Here is a 21,289-nt window from a genome sequence, read left to right as displayed (position 1 = left end):
TAGCCTTGGCTATGGTATTCAGGACAGCTGGGTTGGGGTGGGGGCTGGTCAGGAAAGGGGGAGTCCTCCCAGAGGAATGAAAACCCATGATGTGGCCACAGAGCAATCCAGGAGGCAACAAGTGTGCTCCAGCGAGAGGGGTAAAAAAGTGGGAGTGGAGTGGACACTTGGTGGCTCCCTGGATGTGGAGGCTCCCTGGATGTGACAGGGCCAGGAAAGTCTAGGGTGAGCCGCCAACTTGAGGTAGGTAGTACCACCAACAAAGGTAGGAAAGAACCCAACTAAAACATGGTGGACCCAACACCTTGGGTGTGTTGAGTTTGAGAAATCTGTGAGGACAACAGGTGGAGGCCTTTGTTCAGAAGAATGTTCTGGCTGAAGTCAGGTGCCATCTGCAAGTACATTCTGGCACTTGAAGCCACACGTGTGGCCGGGACCAGCGAGCAGCATGTGGGCGGGAAAAGCAGATGGCCTGTGGGAATCCTGGCTGTCACTAACAGGTACAGGACTGGAGTCCACAGCTTTGAAGGGCGTAAGCCCCAGGCTGGTTAAACACGCCCCCGAATGTACCCCTAACTCCAAACTCCTTATTCCAATGTGTAAGGCCTGTCCAGAGCAGGCCTTATGTTAGCCGGGTGACCTAAGGCAACAGAAACGTGTTCTCTCCCAGTCCTGGAGGCTGGAAGTTGGAAAACAAGGTGCTGGCTGGGTTAGCTCCCTCCAGAGGGTCAGAGGGAGAATGCGTTCCCTGCCATTCTCTTGGCCAGCAATGCTCCGTACTCCTTGGCTTGTAGACACATCCCTCCAGTCTCTGCCTTCATTGTCATATGACCTTCTCCCTGTGTGTGTTTCTGTGTCTCTGTTTTCTCTCCTTCTGAGGGCCTCGGTGGGCTGAAGATGTGTATGACCTCATTTTAATGAACTACACCTGCAAAGACCTATTCCCTCGTAAGGCCGTATTCCGAGGTTGCCAGTGGTCATCAATTTGGGAGAGGGGGCGGTATTATTCAATCCAGTATAGGCCTTGCCTCTCATTGCTTTTTTCCTTGATTTATTTATTTAAATTCAAGTTAGTTAACACACAGGGTAGTCTTGGTTTCAGGAGTAGAACCCAGTGATTCATCACTTAGGTAAGACACCCAGTGCTCCTCCCAACAAGTGCCCTCCCCAATGCCCATCACCCATTTGGCCCATCCGCCCACCCATCGCCTCTGCTTGCTTTTTTGGCCTTATTCTCACCTCTCCCGACCAGGGCTTCCTTTGGGGAAGATGTCCAGAATCCACCCCAGCTGAGGCTTATTGTCTCTGTCTTGTGAGCCTCTCTCTCTGCGAGCACCCCGGCGCCCCATTTATTGTGCACCTCCTCCACCAGGCTTGAGTTCCTTGAGACAGGAGCCAGACCTTGGTCCTCTCTCTTCATAGCACGGTAACGTGGTGGTTGAGAGCCCAGCCCCAGGGCGCCAAGAATTTAATAAATTCAGTGGACAAACGTATGTAAAGAAGCTAGTGCAGGACTCGGGATCTTCATGAGGGTAGTTCCGACGTATTTTTATTTGCTCCTGTGTCTCTGGCCCTCGGCCCAGTGTCTGACATAGTAGATGCTCCCCAAATATTTGTTGACTAAGTGATTGCATGAGGAGACTTAGTCTGATGAGAAGTGACATCTCCGTGTTTATGGATGTGACCCTTCTTCCTTAGAAAAACCCCCTTCCTCCGGCCCTTGGTCCCCAAGAGCCGGGTAATTACAGTTTTGAGTTTCAGCTAAATGCTGACGAGTGGCGGTGACTAGGGGTCACAGATTGAGTCAGGCTCACAGCCCTGCACCCAGTGTTTCTCTTTCATGTGGATGGAACAAACTTTGGCTTATTACATTAGCAGTACCTATGGTGGCTGCAATAGATGAGTCACCATTTACTGTAAAGCTTTCAGATGCCCGGCAGGCACATGCCAGTTGGGAGTGACAGGGCCTTCTGCGATCAGGCAACCCAGCCATTGGTATCTAAAAAGAGAACATACTTTTTGTGGTCCCAGGTAGTAGGAAGGTCTTGGGCGCCAGGGTCCATAGCCTTCTTAGCTTCCTCCTTCCCAAACCCAAATTTCCTACTGGAGTTTTATTTTGATCCATAAAACGGTGGTAGGCGTATTTCGAAGTCAAATAAGTCTGCGCACATTTGTGTTGGCCTGCTTCTGAACTGGAGGTTTGTGCTTGTGTCTGGTTTTGGTTTCGTGTGGAATATTAATTTTTTTTTAAGGGATCCACTCTTGCTTCTTGATTATCGGCCCCTGAGCGCAATACGTCAGAGCCCGAGACCTTTTTTCCTTGCAAGTAGAAATGTCTTTGGTTCCTCTCTGCCTACAGGTGATGGGTTCGTTTTCCTTTCAAGAGGTGAACCTGTGATACTCCATTTGGTCTCCAATGGTAGGCAGGGCTTGGGGCATTTTTCGTCTTTGAGGATGAACTTGGTTGTGAAGAACCAAAGAGATTCACAGGGCAGCGTGTTCCCTCTTGCAGGTGGGGCTGAAGGGGCCAGGGCGTGGGGAGTCGTGAGTGGCTGGAGAGGCACCCACAGAGTGCCCTATGCGTGCCTGGCGCCATTCTGGGAACCAGGTTCCTCGCAGGCAGGCTCTGCGGCAGGGCCTGGGGCTCTGATGGAATTTGAAATCTGATTGAACAGATAAAATGTTTCTGTGCATGTCTGTGTGCATATCTGTGCCACGGGGCCTTGGGTAAGTTATATAACCTCTCAGCCATAGTTTACTCATCTGTAAAATGGGAATACTGCCACTTTCCTCCATTGAGTGGTTTCAAGGATGTGATGGGGTAATTAAGGCACTTACCACAGGCCTAGTACAGAAAAAGTGGTAGTTATAATTACCAGAAGTGCTGTGAAGTTTCCATTTGGAAAGCATGGATGATGGAGGGAGCCCTGTGGTGAGAAGAGAGGAGGTAACATGGTCCTTCCAGGTAATTACTGGTCAGCTCCCTGGTTTTTGGTGGTAACTGAATCAATATCTTAAATTGGCCTCTGTGTTCACTTGACTAGTTTATGCCTCTCCACTTTGGATTTGCTGGGGGCCCATGAATCAATATCTTAAATTGGCCTCTGTGTTCACTTGACTAGTTTCTGCCTCTCCACTTTGGATTTGCTGGGGGCCCCTTTCCCTTCCTCCTGGGCCCGTCCTCTTCTCCTGGGCTTCTGGGATTGGCTGGACTCTGCTTTTCTGGTGCACTCAGAGGGTGGCCATGAGCCCCTGCAGTTTAATTCACATCCTCCCTCCTTGCTCTGGCCACTCAGGCCCCAGATCTCCCAGAGATCTTTGCAGCTTCCCCGGGAACAGGAGGCGGCGAAGGACATCTTTTTGGACCTCTCTGGGAGATAACCAGAGTTTATGGGGGCAGTCGTGACAGACTGTTTGAAATCGGAACTTCAGGACATTCAGGGTAACCGTTGCCCTGGCTGACGTTACCCGCAGTGGAGGGCTGTGGGAGGAAGGGGCCATTCCTTGCCTCTGCCTCCTCCTGCATTGGTTCCTCCCTGAGTCCCTCTCTTCTGTCATCCTCAGCTTTCAGAGAGGGAGGTTGTTTTCCTAGAGCAGAATGCCCTTGCTTCCTAAATTTGTCAGTCGTCTGGTGATATTGCTGCCTCTTCCAACCCTCTGTTTGCTGCCCTCCAGAGGACATGGCCCTGGGTCGGGGGGCTGTGCGTCTTACTTGGGGCATGTACCCTGGACATTCCCTCAGTAAGCCAGTGTTGAGAGAGGGGGTGAATGAACGAAGGGCCAAATGAAAGCCCCTCACAATGAGAAAAAACCCAGACAGGGTAAAATTACCACCCCACAGGCCCACGGGAAGGACAGACAGTCTGTTATTTTTTCTTCTTTCTGTGTGTTCATGTGCTGGGTCATATAGATGTCATTTGGATTGTACCACACTGAGCCATACAGATGCCTTTGCTTGGTTCTCCCTGGTGTGGTCATGGTGCGGCACTTAGGCTATGGCTGGCTGGGGTTGGAGTACCGTCCGTAACTGGGACCAGGAATATTTTTCTCCACACAGCAGATGTGGGTCCTGTGACCTCGGTTTACTGACGGCCGGATCCAGCGGAGGAAGAAAACCTACTCACATCAAATTGGTTAGGGGGGTTGAGTGACCTCCTGTATGTGACAGTCAGGAGACTAGCACAGTTCAGACTCCAAAGGCAGGTGTTCCTTCTGCAGCATCACATTGACTCCTGGAATACTAGAATGCTCTAATACTGGAATCCAGTGCACCTGTTTCCCCCCGGGTCCAGTGGGCCCTGCTTGGAGAACAGAAAAAGAATGCAAATCAGTGGTGGTCGCCCAAAGTGGCTTTCTCCATTTCCTGCCGCACTATAGAGGGATAGGAAACATGTCCCTGTCTGACATGAGGGATAGGAAATCAGAAATTAGGGCAGAGACGCTGGCTTCTGTTCCCGGAGCCCTCAGTTACCACCCAACGTGTTTGGCACTCCATACTTGCGGTGTCAGTGACCTGCTGGAGCTCTCCTCCCCGTGTCCCTTCTGTCCCTAGCGTCGGTCTCTGGTTCCTTCATAGCAACATCAGGCCTGGTGCTGTATACAGCAATGCACATTCCTTCCCTAAGCCTTCCATTTGGAAGAACTCTCTTGTCCAGGATCCCCAGCATTGGAACCACTCAGAGGGTGTAGTTTCTTTTCTGGTTATGCGTTGGCATTTGGGTGCCTGCTTCTGCCCAGCCAGTATTTCTTCCCTGCCTTCTCTGCAGGCAGGTGCACGAGGAAACCCAAGGTCCCCAGCTGGTGGTAGAAAAAAAAAAAAGACCTCGCTGTCAGGGCAGCTCTGGGGGTGGAATCTGGTTGCCGTGGGGCCTGTACTTTCTCTGATCATTTTAGGTTTTAATATGCTCTGATCTGTAATGGAAATCATAACACAAGCTGATTACTAAAATTTGACTATTGGTGTAATGAGAAACCTGTGAGAGGGACCCACTTCCTCTTGATTTTTTGTTTTATTTTTAAAAATTCTGTACATTCTGTTTCATTTCTCTTCCTCTGGACTTTTCTTGCAGAAAAGTCACAAACAGCGTACCATAAAAACCCAAACCATTTAGAAAACACAACTGCACCCTGGGGAATGCACAACACTTTCCCTCCATGGTGCCGTCCTTTCCACCATCTGGTTGAGTTTATTTGTCTAACGGTAGAGCAGGTGGGAATTGACATGGAGAAACTGAGCCCCCATGGAAGCAATGGTAATCGGTTGAAGTCCACACTGGAGAAAGACTAGATTCAGGTCTACACTGCTGAAGTTCCAGTGTTGGTGTTATTTGTGAAATGTTCTCCCTGTCTCTGTATGTCTTTAGCCCTTCTTCCTTATAGTTTCCTGGTTTATGTAACATGGGCTCTTCCTAAATGCATAATAATACCTTTTTATGTGGTGTCAGGACCCTTTCAAATGGATTCCTTCCCCATCCATCCATCTGAAATATTTCTTTCTTGTGTTTTTTTAATGCTTATTTATTTTTGAGAGAGAGACTGCAAGCAGGGGAGGGGCAGAGAGAGAGGGAGACACAGAATCCGAAGCGGACTCCAGGCTCCAAGCTGTCAGTACAGAGCCTGATGTGGGGCTCGAACTCATGAACCGTGAGATCATGAACTGAGCCGAAGCTGGACACCTAACCGACTGAGCCACCCAGGTGCTCCAGTCTGAAATATTTCTTGACCTGCTCTGCACAAGGCAATGTACCAGGCCCAGAAGATGTGAGGGATGAGGGAACCAAAACCACATTTCTGAGTAATCTCTTCTTTGGCGTTGGGGCACAGAACCCTCACACAACTGTAATACCAAGCAGAACAATTAAGGCTGTCAGAAATATATAAGCAAGATGGAGTAGTGGAAGGAAGAGGGGTTAATTTTTGTTGGAAGACAGTAAAGACAGCATCGGAGTGGGATTTTGAAGGATGAATAGAATTTTGGTGCTGGGTGGACTATGAAAAGGCACTTGCAGAAATAGGAAATAAGGACTAAGGGCATGCCATGGTCGTGATTCCTTAATGCGCGCGTGCATACACACACACACACACACACACACACACACACACACACACACAGGTGATCCTGGGTTTAAGGGCATTTGCCCAGTAATGGTTTTTGCAAAATGCTTGGACCTACTTCACTTTGGATTAGGGTTGGAGGTGGCAGGTTGGCATTAGGAGAGAGCTAGTGTTTATTGAGTATTTTATTTAGCTTTATCGTGTCTGCATTCATCAGCGAATCAAAGGCACACAGCTAGCAAGTGGCGGAGCTGGGATTCGAACACAGAATTCTGTGACTCCTGGTCCCCTGATCTTCCCCCTTGTACTGCCTTCTCACCTTCTCCCGGGAAGTTGCTGACTCCAAGCAGTCATTCCCCAGCAGTAGGGGTTCAGGTTGCAAAGCAGAGTTGGCAGGGATGCTGTGAAAATATTCTGCCATCTCAACTCACGTCATTCAGACTTTCTGTGATTGGTGGAAGGACTAGTCTCATTGCAGCCCAGCTTTCTGGAAGCCCCTCCATGGTGCCGCTCTTTTGTAATGCTGTTTGGTTGCTTTCTCGGACAATTTGCTGTATATACTATTTTCTGATAAGCAGGTGTCTTCTGACCTTGCGACCTGCCCAAACTGGCAAGTCTCATTCAGTGCTTGAATGGCTTGTTTATGCATTTCTAACGGAGACAAGCTTTTGAGCTGGCAGAATTGGCCCGATAATCTTTGTGTTTGCTGGGGCAAGGTTTTTATCGGACAAACGAATGCCATGTCATGAAATCTGAAAGGGCTGCCAGTGAGAGTGAGTGGGCCAAGGAGCAGCGGCTGAGTGGGAGGTGGTACTTCCTGGGGCAAAGGCTGAGGTTGGCATTGGGAATTCTGGACCCCTTTTTCCCAAGAGCTGCCTTGAGGCATGAGGAGTGTCAGGAAGGTGAATGTCGTACAGGGGTTAGGGTGGGTGTTTTGAGTCTTAATAAACATTTGGCAATAATGAAACAATATTGTGATTTTAGAGCACAGCTCAGGGGTGCTTCTGTCTTGCCATTTTGACCCTCTTGAGAAGGAGTTTGTGGAGCAAATTACTGGCTGCGGAAGGTGCCCGAGGCTGTCGGTTTTGTCAGGCAGATGGGTACAGTCTCCTCGAGCTCCCAGTCCTGTGGCACAGCTGACACCCTCCTCTGATGACCCGTTCTCCTTCCCCTCATCACTTTCCCCTCTTGGTTACAGTGCAGTTTTAGTTTGCAGGATTCTTTCAGGGCTGCAGATCAGTTAATCTTAGAATCTGCTTCTCCGAGAGCATCTTGCCTTTTATCTCTGTTCTCTATATTAGGGTCTGGGATTCTGCTGCTAAAAAAAAAGTTAGAAAACCAGATGCCTAGGGCGTATCTGCAGTGCTTGTTGTCTGCAAGGGCGAGGGGGTTTGTGAGTGAGGGCCACACCTCCTGCTGCACAGTGTGTGTTGGGGGGAGGGGACCCGTGTGCCTGTCCTGCTGCTCTTACTCCACTTCTTGATTCTGGGTCCTCCTAGTTCGTGGGGGACTCGTTATCTCCTCCTTTCACCCCAGGCCGCTGAGGAGAACAACTTGTGAGTTTCACAGTGGAAACTAATGAATAAATCCCAAGTTATATAATATATTCTCTGTACTATATACTGTCTCCAAGTTGTATTTACTCTCTCCTCCATATACTCTCTCCAGGATGTATATACTCCCATTTCATAGATGAGGAAGCTCAGAGAGGTCGAGTAACTTGCTTGAGGTCACACAGCTTTTAAATGAAAAGGCCTAGATTTGAAACCAGATCTGATTCTAGAGTTCATGGTTTTCACTACTGTATGCGTCACCCGTGCTTTTACTTACAATCAAAAATATTTATTATTCTCTGTCATTTCTCCCTCTTGGGGATGTGGGCTGGGTAAATTTAGCACCATGTAAAATAGCATAGCATGTATATTTCACTTTTACTCACCTTGAAAGTACTGTCTTTGAGGGTGGGGCATTCTGGGCTGTGAGGATGGCTATGGTGGGAGTGTAAGGGGAGGGGGCTCAGGTTCAGAGTCCCCGGTTCAGCAGATGCAGGGTGAGGGGAGAGGTCTAAGAGGCTTGCCTCCCAGATCCTGAAGCTGAATAGTTAAGTCATTTGTCTGAGAGCTTCAGAGCCTTGAGGCCACTGGTTGCCCCTCTGTGTCCTCTAAATCTCTTGCCTCTGACTCTTTCTGGTCACCTACTGGATTTCTGTAGAGCATGACTCAGCAGGTGAGGAGTCAGTGACGACCTGCTTGGAAGCGTCCAGCTGCGAAGGGGGCAGGGTCTGAGGAGGACTGGAATTGCTTGTGTGTGTGTGTGTGTGTGTGTGTGTGTGTGTGTGTGTGTGTATGAGAGAGAGAGAACCCATTGATCAGATTTGACTGCCCATCCACTGATTGCAGAGGTTGGAGTCCTTGATTGGCTGGACAGTGCTGTCAATCCATGGGGCTCAGTGCGCACATAGTAGTTCAATGTCATCTCCAATATGGAGCTTGACTTACACTTTACGAAGATTATGCCTTGAGTTAGGAATATTTTTATCCCCCTTTCCCATGTGCCTCATACCTCTGCTTGAGGGAGTGGGTATAGACCCACAGATGAGGGCTTAGACACACTCATGAAACACTAAGGGGAAACTTTGAAAAGGTATTTATGGACTGGGTTGCTAGAAGAGAGCTCCAGCTAGCCTGTGGGCCCCCAGAGCCTCCCAGATGCATCCAGAAAACCAGAGAGAGCTTTTCATTTGCTAGTAATAGAAAGTCCCCTTTTCTGGCCAGATCCCATTTAGAAAGTCAGGTGTGGGGAGAGGGATCAGAGGCTAGGAGTCTGTTGAGTCCCAGTGGGCAAAATCCCTTCCAGTGTTGCCTGGACAGGACCAGAGGGCCTCAAAGAGCCTGCCTTGTGGAAGCCTTCCTGGCAATTCAGTCCTGCTTCTCCTTCCTGTTACCAAACATTTAGTGAGAAAACGAATACTCTCCAAAGCCGGAGCTTAAGAACTATGGCAGCTCCAGGTCTGGCCAACTCATTTAGCTCCCATCACCCACATCTTGGGTTGCTGTTCATTCATTCTGGGTGTTGGGAGATGGAGTGGGGGCCTGCAGGCCTTGCCCAGAATGGCTGCTGTCTGCACACCAGGGCTTAGGAACCCTAGAGCTGTACATCGAGGTGGGCCTTCGAGATCCCTTCTGTCCAGCCACCCAAGACTGTAGACGGGTGACTGAGACCCAGAGAGGGGAAGTTGGCTGCCACAAGGTCACACAGCACCATTCCCACAGAGCTGGTCATGGAACTCGCTCTTTTCAAAGGGTCATCCGAGGCACAGCCCCAGATGCTCCCCAGAATGCCGGCCCTGCATGCCCTGCCCCGTTTTTCTTGGAACGAGTGCTGGTGTTCCAGATGAGGGCTTTATGACTTCATTTCAGATAATGCAGTTGGGTACAGTTTGCCTGGTGGTTGCCTAAATTTAAACGAAGTGGGCTGGGGTGGGTGGTAGTGAAGAAGATTGGCTTGGTGCTTTCATTAAAGCACAATGTGTTGGGGGAAGGTTCAATTTTTATTTTTACTTCACTGAATGAGGGATGAGCACAGAGCTGAGGGTTTTTTTCCCTTTCGTTTTCTTTCTTCCTTTTTTAAAATTATTAAATATCTGTATATTCTCAATTCAGGACTGGTGTTGCATTTCACTTCCAGCCTGGATATACGCCAAAGTAGGTTGAATTGGAGTATTACTATTTTGGATTTCATGATGGTCAAGTACAGTTCTCAGGCAAGCCTCTTAAGCACCTAGAGACCAGTTTTGGTTAGATGTGGGTTTCATTCCCCATTCTGGGCACTTGCTGGCTGTGTGACCCTGGATACAATTCCTGAACTTCCCTTTCCTCGTTTCATTTATTTATTTTTTAAAGATAATTGTTTTTATTATTGTTTATTTTTGAGAGAGAGAGAGAGCGTGAGTGGGAGAGGGCAGAGAGAGAGAGAGAGAGAGAGAGAGAGAGAGAGACAGAGAGACTGACTCTGAAGTAGGCTCCAGGCTCTGAACTGTCAGCACAGAGCCTGATGCGGGGCTCAAACTCATGAACCATGAGATCATGACCTGAGCTGAAGTCAGATGCTTAACTGACTGAGCCACCCAGGTGCCCCCCCCCCCCCCGCTTCCTTGTTTTAAAAGGTTGGTATCAGTACCTACATTTTAGAATTGCCATACATCTGAATTCACACATGTGACTTCACACGTGTGACTTCAGTGGCACGTGGGGAGTACTCATGAATTGTTAGTGGCTGTCTATCCTCCTCTGTGCCTTCCAGGTTGGGAGTAGATCAGAGAATGAGATTGAGAGGATGGTCTCTTGAAGGAGGAGGTGAGGGGATGGGATGGAGGTGAAGCATGTGTTGGTGAGTGTGTGTGTATGTGTGTGTGTAGGGGATTCGGAGCTCGGGGAGGGGGCTTTTCTCCTTGGGGGATATGAGGAAAGTATTAGAGGCCTGAACACCTGGACCTTTGCTCCAGAGGAATGCCTTCCTGGGGTTTGTTTCACTGATTCTTGGAAGTTCTTTTTCTCAGCCTTCTAAAATCCACATTGAAATTCGTGGTCCACTTATTATTTCTCCGGTTATAAAAACGACGTGTTTTGGAAAAGTTGGAACACACAGAAGATCACACAGAAGAAAGTAAAAATCATCCATAATCTCCCCTTGCTTAGAAGAACCCAGTGTGGGGATTTGAAATCTGCGTCCCCAGTCTTTTTTTTCCTGCGTCTATACATAGGGTGCGTTTGCCTGTTTGTTCATTTGTATAAAACTGGAATCACATTGCACATATTGTTATGTAACATGCTCTTCGAACAATATTCTGTGAGCATTTCCTCGTTGTAGACTGTTCTTCTAAAACGTGACTTTGGCATTCTGTGATGCGGACGCTCCATAACTTTTTAACCAGCCCCGCGTCGTTTGGCATGTAAATTGCTTTCCGTTTTCTTGTGTTCCTTCACCTTAGGCTGCGGTGAATTTGGGAATGCGGATTTTAATAACTGGATCGCTGTTTTGGGAAAGCAGTGCTCTGGTGAAGCATGCTGAACACATGGTTTCATTAGTTTCAAGGTTTTCTTCGTACCTTCCGTGCTCCCTAGACCTTTTGGGCTCCGCATTTCTGCCCTGTTCTCCACATACTGCTCACCCTTCAACGACTTCTCCTCCGGGAAGCCCTAGTGATCCGGGGCAGTGGGTGCCAGGAGAGGTTACAGCTATCCCAGAAGATCTTGGTTCAAGCCCTGACAATGTCATTCACCTGGCAGAATGACCCTGAAAGTTTTTGGTGCTGTTTTGACACTTTGTTTCCCGATCTGCAAGATGAGGGCAATATACCCCGCTGACCAAATGGTGACGGTGAGGTGCCAGCCATGGCTGTACTCGATGTGTTTTTGTAACTTGAAGTACATGAAGATGTTAGTTGTTAGCATTGACCTCGAGGAATAATTCTAGGGCCTAGTCCGGTGGTATTGTGTAGCTGGCTCATACCAGCTCTTGAGAGTCGATTGTGGACGCCTCTTCCCAAATGCGTGTCCTCTGGCCCTCACTCTGGTCGCTTGAGGTTGGCCATAGTGAGAGCATTTACATCACGGAAGTAGACAAATGCTACAGTCAAGGCCTTCTTTTTCCTTTTTCAGAGGTGATTAGTAAACGTTCCCCAGCACTTTACAGTCCTACTGTCCGGAGCTCTTCTTTGACATTTGACGTACATTGTTTAGGTTTGAGTTTATAGTTTTTTCATATGTTAATGTCCCATTTTCGCCAGCTGGACTATTAGCTCTTAAGAGCAGGCATTAGATACTTTAAGATGTTTAACAATAGGGCCCTGTAAGGCAGCATTTACACAAATGAGCTCATGATTTTAAACTCCATGAAAAAAAATTTATGCTAAGATTTAGCTCTGAGGGGTTCCTCATAGCTATGCAGGCCCATGGCTCAGTCTTCTCTTAATGATCCTTTATGACGGGTCTTAGATACACAGAATTTTAGTTATTTAGCCTTAAAACTTCCCAGGGTATAATTAAGAGGCTTTATTTCCCTGTGTTTCCATCAGTGACTGTAATAATAATGGCTAAGAAGTAATAGCTAGCATTTATTGATTGCCTGCCCTGTGCTAGGTACATCCTCAGTGCTTTTACAATCATTTTCTTGTTTAATCCTCACTCCAGTTATCTAAAGAATACATTAATATTATCCTTGTTTCAGAAATGAGGAAAAATTTGAAATGTAGAGATGTCCATTGCCTTGGTCATGATTGAGGAAGACCTCCAGGTCTGACCTCTCATTCATTCAGCGGACTCTGACCCCTGCCGTGTGCTGAGTGAGGCACTGGCTGCCTGGATGAACAAAACCAGACTTACCCTCATGGAACATTCCTTCTAGTGAGCAAGACAGGTAAAGAATAAACGTATGCTACAAAATCAGGTGTTGCAGATGACTGCAAGATAATCAGGGGAGGGAGATAGAGGCTGATGGGGCAGGGCTGAGGTTTGGCCATTTAGATCACAATCCCGGATGTCTGTCTCACTGCCTTGAAACACAGTCCTCCACCCTGTAGGTAGCCAGGCACCTCGAGCACAGTAGCCCCTTGTCACAAATTTATTGGTCGGGTGATTGGAGCCTTACTGCATACAGGAAGACATACTGAGAGCTTACGGTAAGCTCACATCAGGTGCAAATGCACACGGAACCCTCTGGTGTACTGATCTCTGTTCTCAGGGGTCCCGGGGGTTCGGGGCAGGTAGAAGGAGCAGGAAGGCTGAGCAGTGAAGGTAGGAGGAGGAGATTGGGCTCGGTGGTAGTCCGGGGCGGTTGGGAGAGAGAATATGCAGGTTTAGGACCCACAGGGGCAGCAGCTTTTTGGAGGTCAACGTTCTCATGGGACACAGGAACACAGAAGGTGAGGAGGACCGGATGACTCCCCCGAGGCCACCCAGTGAGACCAAGTTTCACCAAAGGGTGGAGCCCAGTTTTCCATTCCCAGTCTCGTGCCTCATGCAACACCATCCTTCTCCCAGGTTTTGTTTTATTTTATTTTATTTTATTTTATTTTATTTTATTTTATTTTATTTTATTTTATTTCGTATCGTATCGTATCGTATCGTATCGTATCGTATCGTATCGTATCGTATCTTATCTTATCTTTCCTGGCTGGGGAATAATGGAAGATGGATGCAGTAAGCTAGTTTAGGGACCCACTAAAGGACAGCTCCTAACTCCAAGGCATTCGGGAGTCCGAGTGGATTCTGAAGACCCCGCAAAACTTACTTCTAGAAGATGACACCTTCTGGTGTGTAACAGACAGTGTTTCAGAGTCACCCTCCCTGCCCCTCATGTGTTGTGGACCGGCCAGTGTCCACGGTGGCTGAGCCAACATCAACTGAGCACCTCTTCCATGTCCAGTTGACAGGGTATTGAAAAACCCTGCCCCGCGAGACCGACAACTGGGATCCAGTACCTGCTGTGGTATTAATAAATGAGCCGCGTGATACAGGTCTCGTTGTTGGTTTCCTCCTCCGTACTGGGAGGGGCTGGTCAAATGGTCTCCACGTCTCTTTTTGCTCTGATCTCTCCTCTCAGGTGGAGGGTTAGACAGGGTCCCACTCACAAAGCATCTCAGTCTTTCCGTTCCTCTCGCAAGTGCCATGTGCCACGTGCTGCCTGGAGTGCCGGGTTTGGGAAAGGATTTAAGGGCTGGAATGTATCTCCTCCAGGGTATTTCTTGGTCTGAGGGTACCGAGTATTTTCCTCCTCGGTTCCCAGTTCTAAGCCACCTGGGCCTCGCTGGTGGTTAGGTGGCCGTTGCCCACACAGGACCTTCCCCACAAAGTAAAGCTCGCCCACAAGAGTTTTCCTAGCACGCCCACTGTTGACGGGAGGGGGGGTGAAATTCGGGGTGTACTTTCCTAATGGTCAGGCGGTGGTGATTTCACGGGCTCAGAACGGTACAGTCCTCATCCTGGTGGCTCCGATGGCCTCCCACTGAAACCGTGCAGTGACACCAGAGCGAACACACACGCTTCAGAGCTAAAAAGTGATGAGGTGAGGAGGCAACAGGAAGTGGGGAAGTGAGCAGAACAAAGCCTGCGATGTGTATGTGTACTCAGTTCTGTTGACCTTTTTGCTCGCGCGCTCTCTCTCTCTCTCTCTCTCTCTCTCTCAAATCCTATAGTTCTGCTAGGTGGTGGAGGTAGAGGTTCTTGTTTGTTTAAAAGGTTCAGCCTCTGCAGAGACCTATGGAGAGAGAGCGTGTGGTGGGTGTAAAACAAGTTGAGGGAAGAAGCAAAGCGCCCCCCTCCTCCCTGGCTTGGCAAAAGTTATGCAAATTCATGTCAGTCGGTGTTGTGGAGGCTGTTTGATCCTCTCCCTCCACTTCTTTACTCAGGGCTGGGGAAAGTTATTTAAATTGTTCCTCTTTTAGACCTTCCTTTGGCGGACTCAATTTAACTCTTCTTGTATTTGATTAAAGACGGCGGGGAAAGTGGAATTCTGCCCCCACAGGTTTTCTTTCTCGGCTTCTACCTCAGTTTCTCATTTCCTACTCATGACTTCAAAAGGGGGAGAGCGCAAATTTAACCATGGGTTTCCGGTATGGTGAGGGCCCACGGGGGTTGACTCTAACAGGACCCCCTGGCAAAGCCTGTCACTCCCTACAGAGCCTCCCGCTGGGGAGGGCACACTTCACACCTATGGGGACAATTCACAGGCTGGCCAGATGGAGAGAGGGATGGTCAGTTTCGACAAACAGCTTTTCATTTGAGGAGCGGATATGGTCCGAGGACTGAAGCTGCTGATAGGTGTCCCACTCTGTGGATGTTGGAGCTCGGTTAGCTCAGGTTGGATTAGCTGTGTTGGGGCTTGAGGTTGGGGGATTTGAACCGGCAGGTGAGCGATGAGAATTGTGTGTTTGCCCCTCGACCAAACTTATCAAGTCGGCGGGGGAAGATACAGGGCGCTCAGTTGTTGGTGGCTGGATAATATTAATAATGTCATAACAGACACAGGAATGGTAAGCCAGTGCTTGCTGGGCACCTTCTTTGGGTCCAAAAGCCTGGCGCCGGGTCATAGGTATGATCTTATTTGATGCGGAGGGAATTCTCTGGACCATCCACGCAATGGGCCATGGAAGCCTGGAACGATAAACTCAGTGACCCGAAATAATGGAGCAGGCGTCCGGTCCCCTAGTTCACTTGCGTCACAGCTCGTGTCTCCTGTGCTGCCTTCTGCGTTCGTTGGCATCGGTTTCTGAGACGGCTGGGTTGGGGGTGTGGTCGGTGGCCTGGCAATAGAATGGGCACGTCCCGACCCTGACTCCGTCGGCTTTGCTGGTGGATGGGCATCCTTGCCGTTGCTACACAGCTGGTATGCTTCGCCACCTGCCGCGGCCTTGCAGACTTATGTCCGATGAATTCCCCTGGAAACACACCGGGGCACAGGCCAATTCAAACAAAAATTAAGGCGTTCTTTTTCTTCTTCTCATTTTTGTTCTATTTTATGTCTGTGGCATTTTGGCTTTGCCGTAATCAGAGTGTATATAAGGCCTCCTCTGAGGGTGTGAGTCCAAGTCCTGATGGAGAGGTTATACTCAGAGGCCCTTTTCACCGGTGAGATTTGGACGTGTGACTTGGGCACCTTCCTACCTTCTTACAGCTTCGTTTCTGTTTTGTTTGTTTTAAATCTTGTTGGAGTAGAGGTCTGGGGAGCAGAAGCAAACTGGACGGTGCCCTAATTTAGCAAACCTGTAGTCAGCAGATGGAATGAATAGGGCATAGGATGGAAACAGTTTTTAGAAACCCCGAACAAGTTCACCTCCAGTGGAAATTTGGCATTCATGGGCTAATTTGGGGGAGTTCTAAGCAACTTGCAGGGGTGCCTGGGTGGCTCAGTTGGTTGAGCATCCAACTTCAGCTCAGGTCATGATCTCACAGTCCGTGAGTTCGCGCCCCGCGTCAGGCTCTGTGCTGACTGCTCAGAGCCTGGAGGCTGCTTCAAATTCTGTGTCTCCGTCTCTCTCTGCCCCTCCCCTACTTGCGCCTCTCTCTCTGTCTCTCTCTCTCTCTCTCAAAAATGAGTAAACATTAAAAAGAAATTTTTAATTTCCCTTCCTGTTCCAGTACTACCTTAATAGAGTTAACTTTTTTTTTTTTTAACTCCACAGTGAAATGAAAGCTGAATCTTTTAACATTTATCTGAGTTCAGCCCAGGTTCTGTTGACTCCCAGTAGGGTTTTAATGCCTGAGAAGATAGACCAGCTCCCTGGGTGGAATCTCACAGGTTAAATGTTGTCCCCTGCTCTGTTGACTGTAAAATTCTTGTGGGAAATGTGTCCTGGAATATGAACATATATGGACTTGCCCACCCCCCCTTTTTTTTAAATTTGAAAGTGGTTCTCTCTATCTTTGTTTGATTATTTGTGTAAGATCTATTAGGAGTTCAGTGTTCAGCACTGGGGAGGGATGACCTCCCCAGTTTTGCCCATGAACAGGGGGAGTAAATTCAGTTTAAAATTAATAGTGTTTGTGGCTTAGAAACCCACCTTGTCATTAACCACCAGTGAATGCCAACCTGAAACGTGTACTCGTGCCAGAGTAAACCGCAAGGTTGTGGAAAAACATAAAGGAAATGGTGGGGGGGGGTAAGTTGGTAGTAAAAGGTGAAGGCTGGTGGGTGGGGGATATGTGTGCGTGTGTGGCAGGGTGGGGGGAGGTTGGAAGGATAGATGAAAGAAAAAGGAAAGCACGATCTGGCTAGGTACTCCAGGCCCTTAGCCAGGCTTAGACGTCCCTGGTGAGAGGAGGTTAGTATGTGCACACCCAGTGATGATGTTCTGATCTCTCTGTTTGTCTAGATTTGTATTTTGAAACTTCAGAGAAAAGGCAGGGTAAGGGAAACATTACATTTAGTGGAGTGGAGTGGATTCATCTCCCATCAGCCCCACGTGGTCAAGTTAAGACTTAATTCCTCTAGGACAGTTTGCTCTGGTGGGACTGTTGACAATGTCTCGAGACATTTTTGGTTGTCAGGGCTGTTGCGGGGCAGGACGGGGAGGGCTGTTCCTGGCAACTAATGGTAGAAGCCTGGGATGCTGCGAAACAGCGTGCAGCGCACAAGACAACCCCACGAGAGATGAATTATCCGTCCAGGGTGTCGGTAGTGCCAAGGTCGAGAACCCTCGATCTCAAGGCTTGGTTGCTGTGCATTCTTCCTGAGACCACAGCGTCTCGGCAACGGGCCATGGGAAGTACGTATTCCTACTGAAGAGGAACCGCCAGGTCCAGAAAGCTGATTACTGCTCCAGAGATCCAAAAGGGTCCCAGGAGTTGGCACCATGGCCCAGCTGTACTACTTTTGCAGCTTCGGCATCCTTTTTTCACCCTTCTGACAGTTTCCCGTCTTGTTGCTCTGCGGCCCTGGCCCCCCACATTAATTCTCTAACCTAGCGCGTGTTACCCCCCCACCCCTTACAAAATGCCGTAATTTGAGTTGTTTTGCTTTTCTGTCTGTACCACCTGCCTTAAGGCTGTGTGGGACAAGTCCTTGGTCCTCTTTGGGGAATCTGCTTTTCTCTAGCCCCAAATAAGTTAATGAATCTTCAAATGGCTGTTTTGCATAGGATGCGTCCTGTGTGCCATCCTCCCCCCGCCCCCCACCATATAGAGAATTAAAAATATGAACTATTCAATAAACTATAGGCCTGCTGCCAGTCAACTGTAAAGCACATGCCTCTTTCAGGCCACTTTTTGACAAGTTTCAGGTAAGAATGATAGCATATTAAATTATTAGGCAGTTTTATGGCTGTGCAGGGCAGATTTATCCTTTGATGAATAAATATTGCTGTAGCCCAATTTAGAACTTGACAAATGCTGATTTACAGCTTAAAATATATATAAGGGTTTTTTTATGATGAAGTGGCAGTGGTAGTAGGGTAGGTTTAAAAGTGACGGCTGTGGCACTTTTGAGTAATGTGCCATTAAAACAGTGCCGCAGGGAGAGCTGCAGTGAGGATTTGGGGTGGCTGTTGGGGGTTCCTTCCGCTCCCAATGGGTATTGGGGTCCAGGTCACTTTGTGATGCACAATCCCAGCTGATAGTGCTTTGAGGCGCTATTAAAAATGTGGGTACCCCCCCGGTCCCTCGCAATTGGACATGGAGTGCACTTTCTAAAGGATTCCGCTTGCCTACATGTGGAACCTTCAGGGTGGTGGTGTTTCCGTGTTAAGGACTGTCCACTTTTCAGATACGGAAGGTAGTTTTTTAAAATTTTTTAATGTTTTTATTTTTGAGAGAGTGAACGAGTGCTAACGGGAGGGGCAGAGAGAGAGAGGGAGAGAGAGAGAATCCCAAGCAGGTTCCATACTGTCAGCACAGAGCCGGGTGCGGGGATTGAACCCCCGAACTGTGAGATTACGACCTGAGCCAAAATCAAGTCGGACCCTTGACCGACTGAGCCACCCGGGTGCCCGAGGAAGGTAGTTTTGAGGAGGAATGCTTTCAAAACCGAATTGAGGGGGGAAGCTGATGAGTTTCTTGTGTGTTTTCGATGTGGTGATGATCATCCCACTTTTGGATCGAAGACACCTGGGACATTTGAACTGACAAATATGGATACATATAGGAGGAGAGCATTCATAATTGAAGTGGGCCTTTTATATCTGTTGCTTGTGTACATGCATACAGATAGTAGAGCTAGACCAGTGACTTGAAGCCTTTTTCTATTTATTTGTTTATTTATTTATTAATATGTGCACATGGCATACAAGTTCAAAATTGCAAGGAGTCTAAGGTCGTGTATGGTAATTTTTCCTTCTCTTCGGCCTCCAGCCTCCCAGTTTCCTTCTCTAGGGATAGCCTCTACACTAGCTTTTTGGTTATCTTTCCCAAAGCTTATCTTTTTCATAAACGTGTGTGCGAACACATAGTATTTTTCAGCAACTGCTGGCACACTATTCATGTCGTTCTGTGCCTTAACGCTTTTCCTGATTGCATACGTGGCAAATTATTCCATCTCATGACACAGGGAATGCCTTTATTTATTTATTTTTTTACAACTGCGTAGCATTCCATGTTGTGGAATAATTTATTAGACCCAATTCCCCGACAGTGGATGTGGAGGCTGTTTCTAGTTTTTGTCACTTCACATCATACTGCTGTAGTATCCTGGTATACACATCATTTTGCATATGTAGGAGTATGTCTGCAGAATACATTCTTAGAAGCGGAATTGCTGGTAAAAGCATGTATACATCTGTGATATTGGTAGACATTGCAAGTATCCTTTCAAGGAGTTGGTGGCAGTTTATACCAACACCCTCAATGAATGAGACGTCCTCGCCAACACAGTGAGTTATCAAAGTTCTTGATCTTTGCCAATCTGATAGATGAAAATTGGTATCTCGGTGTTAATTTGCATTTCTTTCATGAGTGCGGTTGAACATTTTCCACAAGTTTAAGATCCATCTGTATTTCCTTTTCTTTCAGTTCATATTCGTTGCCCATTTTTCTATCAGGTGGTTGATCTCTCATAGTCTTTTAGATTCAGTGTCTGTTTGACCCCTTTCTGTACTTGATGGAGCTCACTTCGGCGGGGGGCCGGGGCAGACTATGCATGCATTCAAATGAGGCTTTGGGGAGTGGGATGGCTCAACCACGCCAGTGATGAAATTAAGTCCATTGTCTTGGGTGTGGCCATTGCTGCGTCTGAGGCTGCTGGAGTCCCTGAGCCTAGCGGTTTCTGGTGTGGTCCCCGCAGCGTGCCTTCAGAGCTGGTAGCAGTGTGACTCAGGCAGACAGCAAGGGCCTCCTGCCGTGTTGAACATGTGAGATGGATTGGTTTGGGGGATGGACACGAATGAGGCACGGGAAGCCGGGGCTGGGAGGAGGAGGAGCCGAGCAGACTCGGGGGCGCTGAGTATTTGCATTGAGGGCCGATTCAGAGGTCAGAGGCATGGAAACAGCATTGAAAATGTTCAAGTGTGCGGTGTCTGAGAAGTCAGGAAAAATAGGATGCGCTTAGTTTTAAGGAGTGTGTCAGTTACGTTCTCAATACTGTGCTTTATATGGTTTTATTTTTCAACCTCCAGACACCTTTTCAGTTTGGTTTATCTCAACACGAAGCAGCGATTCTGAACCAAGAGCGATTTTTGCACCAACGTCCTTCCCCAGTCCCGGGGCAGTGTCTGGAGACATTTTTCGTTGTTGTAGTTGGGGACAGGGGGAAAGGAGAATGCCACCGGCATCGAGTGGGTGGAGGCTGGACACCCTGCTGTGCACAGCACGGCCCCCGCAGCGAAGAATTTTCAGCCCCAAATGCCAATAGTGTCCACACACGAAAAGCTCTTGTAAAGCTGCGGGGTCCAGTTGTAAATCTGAAAGATAAAAATACAGCTGATCCGCTGTTTCCTCAGTTTTTGGACATTTTGGACATTCTGTAGTGTCACATTTAGACGAACTTCTCCGGAAAAGGTGTGGAGGTTGAAGAAAAACGTGGAGAGTCTTATTTGAAAATGTAACTAGCACACTGTTTAAAAATAAGCCAGTCCTATGTTTGCTGAGTTTGGGGACGCCATGTGGGATTCCGGGGGGTGCTGAGACCTGTCACTGCCATTGTCCCTCCTTAGTGCCGTCACCTTGCCGTCTGCATACCTGCACACAGATGGGGTGGGGGGGTGGGGTATTTTTTAAACCCAAGACCCCTGAAAGGAGAGGGATATTGATATCAGCATGGTGGCGTTTTCAGATATCCAGGCTCTCAGCACAGTGGGAAGGTGGCACTGGGACCGTGCTGGGCTCTGTCTGAGTCCCCAGTACCCCAGTCTCCCCACCCCTCAGGACGCCTGTTGCTGGGTGGCCTTCAACCCCAGAGGTTCAGAGGATCCAGCAGTAATACCCTAGTGGTTTCCTCTTTGTTTTCAGAGAGGGAGGTGGCTGAAAGTGCATGCTGGGGAGGCCACCTGCCCAGTTGAAATCTTTATTCCTCACCTCTGCACAACTTGGGGTGGGCCTCAGTTGACTCGTCTGTAAAAAGGGAGCAGCATTAGCATTACTGTGACCGGAGTTAGTATACGGAAAGTACTTAGCACAGTTAGCGATTATTATTATTATTATTATTATTATTATTATTATTGTTATTGCTGTTATCGGAACTGCCCTTGGAAGTTCCAGCCCTCTTGCCCCTCCTCTGCAGTTCTGTGGAAACTCTTCCCTGGGATGAGCTG

The 21,289-nt window shown here is 48.3% G+C and overlaps 1 protein-coding gene across 16 annotated transcripts in view; it reads left to right on the top strand.

The window, feature by feature from the left end:
* TRERF1 (transcriptional regulating factor 1) overlaps nucleotides 1–21,289 on the top strand; it is a 228,946-nt gene that overhangs the window by 65,771 nt on the left and 141,886 nt on the right. The window lies entirely within an intron of this gene.

This window comes from Neofelis nebulosa, chromosome 6, assembly GCF_028018385.1.
Source record: "Neofelis nebulosa isolate mNeoNeb1 chromosome 6, mNeoNeb1.pri, whole genome shotgun sequence".
Lineage (NCBI taxonomy): Eukaryota > Metazoa > Chordata > Mammalia > Carnivora > Felidae > Neofelis > Neofelis nebulosa.
Note: the sequence above shows the minus strand (reverse complement) of the source record. Positions and strands in the feature narration are given on the sequence as shown.